This window comes from Euwallacea similis, chromosome 34 (genome assembly GCF_039881205.1).
Source record: "Euwallacea similis isolate ESF13 chromosome 34, ESF131.1, whole genome shotgun sequence".
Lineage (NCBI taxonomy): Eukaryota > Metazoa > Arthropoda > Insecta > Coleoptera > Curculionidae > Euwallacea > Euwallacea similis.
In genome coordinates this window covers 1,302,589-1,310,150 of record NC_089642.1, presented here as the reverse complement: position 1 = coordinate 1,310,150, position 7,562 = coordinate 1,302,589, and positions in this window count along the sequence as shown.

Here is a 7,562-nt window from a genome sequence, read left to right as displayed (position 1 = left end):
AAAAGATAAATGTAACAGATCGTTGAAAAGGTAATTTCAAGCATATTTCGACTTTGAGTTAAAAAGTATGCCCTCGCTGTTTAAAAATAGTAATTCGACCAATCGTAAGATGAAATTTTATATTAGCAACACTTAAGTTTCATTAATTTCCCAAATTTCAAATCTCTATTTATAATAATATTAGAAACCGGACTATGTACGTTCGATTTGTATCAGCTAGTGTAGTTACCTCCTCTAAAACTAATGCCGTTAGTTAGAACTAAAACTCGACAAAATGGCGAACACACTTGGCAACCGCGAATCATGCGTCCTAAAATTTATCAATCACCCGGTCTCTGTTTATTACCATGGATCATGGATCATGGTTATATTGGTTGAATTCATTTTTTTTGCCAAAAAAATTTAGGAGCCCTCACTTTTTATATAGTGCTTTGGACATACAGATGATGGAAAGCTGATTGTTTTGAATTCAAGGTTCAAGAAGGGGCGTCGGGATTGGGACTGTAAATAACCCTTTCGCTTCTTTTCTTCCTCGTTCTTTCCCGTAATTTCCTTCAACATTTCCATCACAGCATTGCACTTTTTCGCTTTTATCAATGGCGACGACATGTGGTCGATCGATACGATGGTTGTTCCACAGTTCAGAGCTGCTTTATTCCTAACTTCCTCGAACTTTTACAATTAAAAATTACATGTTCTAGATTGTCGTTCAATGTACAATACCAGTATTCCTTTGTTTTTCCGATCATGTGTAGATAAGTCCCTAAAGCTTCGTGTCTGGTTCGTGTCAGATATCCAAGGAATTTGAGGATCGTGGAAAAATTCTCAAAAATCCTCCATACTGAATTCCCTGTTCAAAAATATACACAGAGACTTTTCCTCATTTTGTCTTGAAATTTCTACATCTTGTATTTTTAGTTTTATATCCTTGATAGATCTCTTTGCCTGTATAACACAACTTCTATTTTACTTATCGCCACCTTCACATCCATAGATTCCAATTTCTGCATCACACTTGACACAGCAAATGACATTTTGTTTAGTGCCTCCCTGCTTTTCTGTTGCTATGATATTTGTTCTTTTTTACTTTTTAATTGTCAGGATTTCGTTGTAGAAGACGTTTCACAGGGTAGGTTCCAGTATAAATCCCTAGAAGACCCTGTATAACACGTTATGTACTTTTCCGTATTAATGATGGATTTTCCTGTTTGTCAAGTCGACATTATGATGTTCACAAGATAAGGGCTGATTTTCTTGTGTTTAAGAGCAACAACTATTATGTGCCATGGGGCGAAGTTAATTTTTTTTTGACATCGATGGAGCAGTTTTCTCTATTTTTGGAAGCTTTTCTTCTGATGATATTAATCTGTTTTATTACTTTCTGATTGGTACTTGCAGTGGATTTTCTCGTTCTGAATCTTAACTTGCCTTCGCTAATCTGATTGCTGTCTTTTGAAATCAATCTTTTATCAGCACTTCCTGAAGTCTATCAGTGCTATTCATCAAGGTTGTCGGACCATAAGCCGACGACAAATTTTCGTTCTTTTTAGGCTATTCTAGCAGAATTAGCCCTGTTACTTTCCACATGTTAAGAAAGTAGCTGAGGTATAGACTGTTATTAATTATTTTCAAACACGCTTCTATACACCCCTAGCCAAATTTAAGTGTACAACTGATTTCTTTACAAAAGGCATAGAAATTTGAGACGGTTACTGCCATACAATTTCTATATTAAGAACAGAAATAAAAACTTGATTCATTAATAATTTTATTCTTTTATTAATAAAACAGTCATACATTTTAATTACACAGAAAGTGAAAATTGGCCGAATTAAAGTGTACAGCAATAAAAAAATATGCATTTTTTTCAATTTAAGAAATATGCAATTTCATGAATTTTTAAAACAATATTAGTAATTAAATGAATCTCCTTTAGATTCAGTAACTTTCAACAATCTACAATTCATAAAACAACACAAAGTTTTCAAAAAGTTGGGTTTGTTTATGTTAACTTTTTGCGCTGCTTTTAAAATTTCTTCTAATAGTTCCGTGTCAGAGTTGTGCGCCCCTTTCTTGCACAATTCCTCAAAAAGTGTTTGCCAATAATTTTCTATTGGGTTCAGGTCTGGAGAGCGCATCGGCCAATCAAAAACCTTCAATTCCATTTGTGATAACCCTTCTTTTGTGACTCTGAAAGAGTGAATGGATGCGTTGTCCTGCAAAAAGTAAAAATCTCTATCTGGAACCAACGATGCCATTCACGGATAATCTTTCTCCCGTAAAAGAGTTAAATAACTTTGGCTATTGATTCTTCCAAAGATTCTTTCCAGCAGAAAATGCCCTGAAGCAGTTATTGCTCCCCAAATCATTACTCCTCCACCTTCTCATTTGGTGTTTTAGGCGGTAAAACAATGTTGTTGATTTATCTTCCATGTAACTATACTCATTATTAGGACCATTCTTTGAGATTTTTTTGCATCGGTGAACATTGTCTTTGTCCAGACAAAGTCTCCTAAATATAACTACTCTCGAACTTTTGCCACTCGAAACTCACAGTGGGATTTCGTGAGAAGAATTGGTTTGTGAACTTTTTTCCATTTAACACCCATTTGAGGAAGAGTTCTCTTTATGGTTCTTACAGATGCAAACAATTGCAAGTTTTATTTTAATTTTCGGGAAGTCACCAACTCAACTTCTCCTGCTAACTGGCGAATTTATCTTTTAATAGGCGCTTTTTGGTATATCAGACAATTTATACTTCGTGCTTTGTGATCCTTCTTTTCCGAGTACTAACAATGGAGACTATTTTTGCTGTTCTTGTCGATATAGTCCTTTTCGAGCAGTTAAAGCATTTGCCTTTCATGTTGGTGAGGTTTGAACATTTACTGGTCGCATGCCCAAAAAAATTTCACTGGTAATATCTCAACGGCGTTTACTCCACTCTATGCTTTGTCCATCCGATTTTCCATGACCCTTGTGTAATGAGTGTGTCCGCTACTGCTAACGGCAGTTGCACAAATGCATGTTTTAGATGTGCCTCATTTACTTAAAGCGATACATTTATTTTCAGAGTTTGGTTGAAGATTTTTATTACCTCATCAATTTGCTCCTCCTTCGTACTCTCGGCTAGATTCTCAATGAAAATCATTTTCATGTCCTTAATTACTTTTGTGCTTGCCCTCACAGCTTCTACAGAATGATTCATTAACAATGGTAGAACCAAAAGCTAGAGATACTACACGTCGAATGGTGAGGATGGGAGAAAATATGCGTAAGTTGATACTTTCGGATATATACAGGGTGTTGAAAGTTAAAATTTTAATTTTTTTTTTCACTATTCTGAAAATATCTAGATTCGGCACTTAAAAATTTGTAAAGTTATGTTTTTTTAGGCAACGAATAAGATATGTTTTGCAATTGTTAAAATGCAGGGTAAAAATTTATTAACTGTAAATCCTGTAAAATTGATTGTAAATGGCGCTCTCTATTAGTAGTGCGGAAATTGCGAAACGTATTTTATTCGTCACTTAAAAAAACATAACTTTACAAATTTTCAAGTATTTAATCTAGATATTTTCAGAATAGTGAAAAAAAAATGAATTAAAATTTTAATTTTCGACGCCCTGTATACATGTATATCCGAAAGTATCAACTTACGCATATTTTCTCCCATCCTCACCATTCGACGTGTAGTATCTCTAGCTTTTGGTTCTCCCATTGTTAATAAATTAAAGTTTCTTCCATGAATTTCAGTTATATAGATCCTTCGTTGGTTGTTTTCATGTTTCCGACCTTGACTTTCAGTTCCTTCGTATTCATCTTTCTCTTCAGGATTTTCAATACTTCTGTGTAGTTCGAGCCGTCATCCTGAAGTTTAATAACTATTGTTTCCACTTTATTCCTTCTTAGAGTTGTTTTCGCACCAGTTTCTTTCGCCATCTGTTGTGGTGGTAGGTTCTTCTATCTCCAATTACTCTTGGATTGCGGTATCCGTTATTTGGCGTCTTCTTGTTTTTGAAATTATCTCATACGCCCTTCAGTTGATTCGTCTTTAAAAAAACGTGCTCGCATACCCTCCTTAGCGTTCTTGAGGTATCCTTCGAGGTTGTTGTCACTACTAAGTGCATCTTATCTTCTGGGAAAACTATCCTTTTTATTTTCTTGATCGTCTCCAGAATGAAAGCGATCCTCTCAGGGCTTTTATTTTCGGGATTAACATTAAGCAGGAAAGTTAAAATAATTCTCCTGGTTATCGTTAGTATTTAAGACCCCATTTTGTGTTTACAACGATTACAATGTTTTCCATTTCTTGTCTTGAGACACTATCTTTTTTATTTACGGTCTTGACGTAGTACTGACTTGGCTTATAGAGATTTATAACTTCCTGCAATTCTTCCATATTAAGATCCCTGAAGTATTTCTTGTTGATGTTCTGCTGTATTTTCCTGTTCTCCTCTGAGATTTCCTGATCTTCAGTTTGTATCGTTATTGTTCTTTGTTTAGTACTGAGAGTCCATTTTTCCATCGCACTGTCCCCGTTGTTTATCTCCGGAAACTTTGGTGTCTTTAGCCTTTTCAATTTTTCACTTTAGCCTGCTCAAAGTGTTCCTTCTTGCTTGTAGCTTTTTGGAGAATTTTTTTATCCTGTGTGAGCACTTGTTGATTTTCCTTTTCGAATTATTATTTACCGAACACACCTAAATAAATAAACAAATCGAGCGATCGGAATCTCTAATGGTGTAACGAGGGAAAGCCGTACGTTTGCTGAGTCAACTAAAAATTAGTTACGTGCAATGTTTATGACACATGTTATTTTTCACTTTTAATGAAAAACCGGCCCTTACATAGTTTTCTCTCCACCATGACCGTTAGATTTCGTTGTATTCATTGATGACATATTCGTTCTTTTCCGACCCTGAGTCAGAGTCCTTTTTTTGTTTTTTTTTTAAGAAGTTGGGAAATGGTTTTACGCACACCAGACCTTGGATAATAAGATTTAGGCGGTCTGGTCGTGTAGGACTCCGTGTTGGTCGCTGCCGACTACCCATTAAAACCCTTTCCTCTCTTCGCCCTATTTCCACTTGGGACCACCTCTCGGCATTACTTCAAGTGGTGGCGGTTGCTCTCCATATTTTCACATGGTTTCTTCGCGTCTTCTCGTTCTCTCTCGTTCATCCCTCTCCTTCCTCTTTATAATTCCCCTGGGACAACTGCTGATCGTAGACCACACATATTCACCATTCAACATCTCTTTCACCGCGTTCTCTACATTCAGTGTTCTGCCCACAATCCTTTCCATTGCGCTCCTCTTTCTGTGCTATCTTACACACCGGAAAATGGTGTGTTTCACTGTATCGACATCTGTTCCGCAGTACCAATACTCCGGAGTCCTCTTCTTGCCTGAGTCAGAGTCCTACGGAGGCGGTCCTACGGAGACGGAGGCTGTCTGTAGGCGGTAAAGGGTACAGATTTGCTTATCCTGGATTCAGGCTTTAATGGCGATAGTTATATTAAGCTTGTGGAAGAACTTTCATTTCGCCATTGCGTACGGAAATGTCGGATTAGTCAAGTTGAATTTAAATCGATTTCTAGGTATTTTATAGGAAATGTGATAGATAGTTGATGCAGAAAATTCTTTGTAAATTTTCAGCTATCACTTCTTTAAGGTATTCAATATCTTAAAATTTCACAACCTATGATAAGCCCCCAAGCTTTAACACCCTGTATCTTGACGATGGTTTTGAATTTTTATCATGCAGAATCGGCTACAGATGTTTGCCTAAAATAATTTTATTCATTCTCTATGAAACGTATAGAAATGTGTGTAAAATGTACAGGGCGATCCAAATATTTGATGCTACGTCAAATATCTGTGTTACGTACTTTAATTAACTAGCTTGAAAAGTGTCAAATAATAAGTCGTTGATGGTTCTCATTAGCTTTTGAGTTGTCGCGCAATTTTTGGATTTGGAACAACCTAACTAAATTATTTATAATTATTAAATTAAAATTAAACTATTAAATTAAAATTAAACTATTAAATACAAAATAAAAAATTCAGCAATTTGAGGTGTGGAGTGAGTTTGTACTGATATTGATACGTAGGTAGGTGTGTTTACTTCCTGAACTTGGAGCTGAAAATATTGAGTTGGTCCAGTTTTATGGATTTATGCCAAAATTCTGTAAAAATTTATATCATATGTTATTGATGAATAGCCGTAACTTTGACATAAATTAATAAAAATTGCAGCGATACACCATTGTAAAGACACATCGAATGTTCGACAAGTGTACCCTTAAGTTAATGGTCTTTACCGCACTTATTTTGTGTGCAATGAAGACTCAGTGAGTCAGTGCGGGCGGGAAGTGTTTGGGCAGTAGGTGCCAAAAAATAATGACGTAATATTATTTATCAACTTGTGCATACGAAATGGGCCAATACGAAATTCGACCCAACTAAAGTCTGAGCAACATGTCTCTAGAAGGTAGTTTAGAGTAACTGACGTTGTACAGGGTTGTCTTAAAAAAAGAGTTATAGTTGTATAGTATAAGCGATTAATATTAAAAGTTCCTTGCATTGTAAATTCAAGAAATCAATTTGTTATGAAAACGATTCTTCCAATATTTATAATTTATTAAGGGATTTCTTGGGTGCGTTGTTAAACGTGCATATGTTATGTACCTATTGTATTAGCACTATGTGGAGTTTTGTCAATCAATAATAATAATAACGATAATTATACGAAACTTTTGCTTCTTTTAATGACTGGAAATTTTGTATCCATTAAAAATATACGGGTGGTTCAAATTCGACGCTTTTGATGAAAATCCCAGCGACCATAGGCTAACAAGCATAGCAGCTACCCAGCAGATATTTAATATCTGGACAAAGTGCTCTAGGTAAGCAGGACATCCGAGCACCGCCGAAAAAAAAATCTATTGGTTGCCCTACGTACCTAAATTGTAGTCTTATCTAAGAAAAAAGGTCTTTTAAGTGTAGTTTAGGTATGTATGAGAAATAAAAGAACAAAGGAAGAACTTTACTGAAAAGCGCCAAAAGAAATGTTTAATCTAAATTCACTCAATAGTAATTTTGGTTTCTAATCTTAACAAATGAAGTTCAAATAAACTTTATTTGTTAAGTCTTTTTCTAGCTTCGGCAGTAGTTTTGCCTTGTTTTTCGCCTTGCTAAAAAAATAGCAATTTTTTAGTGTTCTATCATACATACAGGGTGATACAAAAGGGTGGTGCCAAACTTGAGGAGGTTGTAGGAGACATTGCAGTAAAGAATTTTTGGATATAAACCCCTAGTCGGAAATGAGCCGTTTTGGCTTTGGAACAATTTTTGTCCAAAAATAAAATGTTATCTGGTTAATAATAAAATACTTTGATGTTTCACTATTTTTTTATTGAAAACAATTGATTTAATTGGAAATAAAGACTTTTTTGTCTTTTGCTAAGTGTTTATCAACTGCATTTCCTTCACACGATGTTGTTAAAAATTGATTTTATTCATGATTGCATCTACCTTTTGTTCCAACTGTGAAAACGGTCGAGTTTAC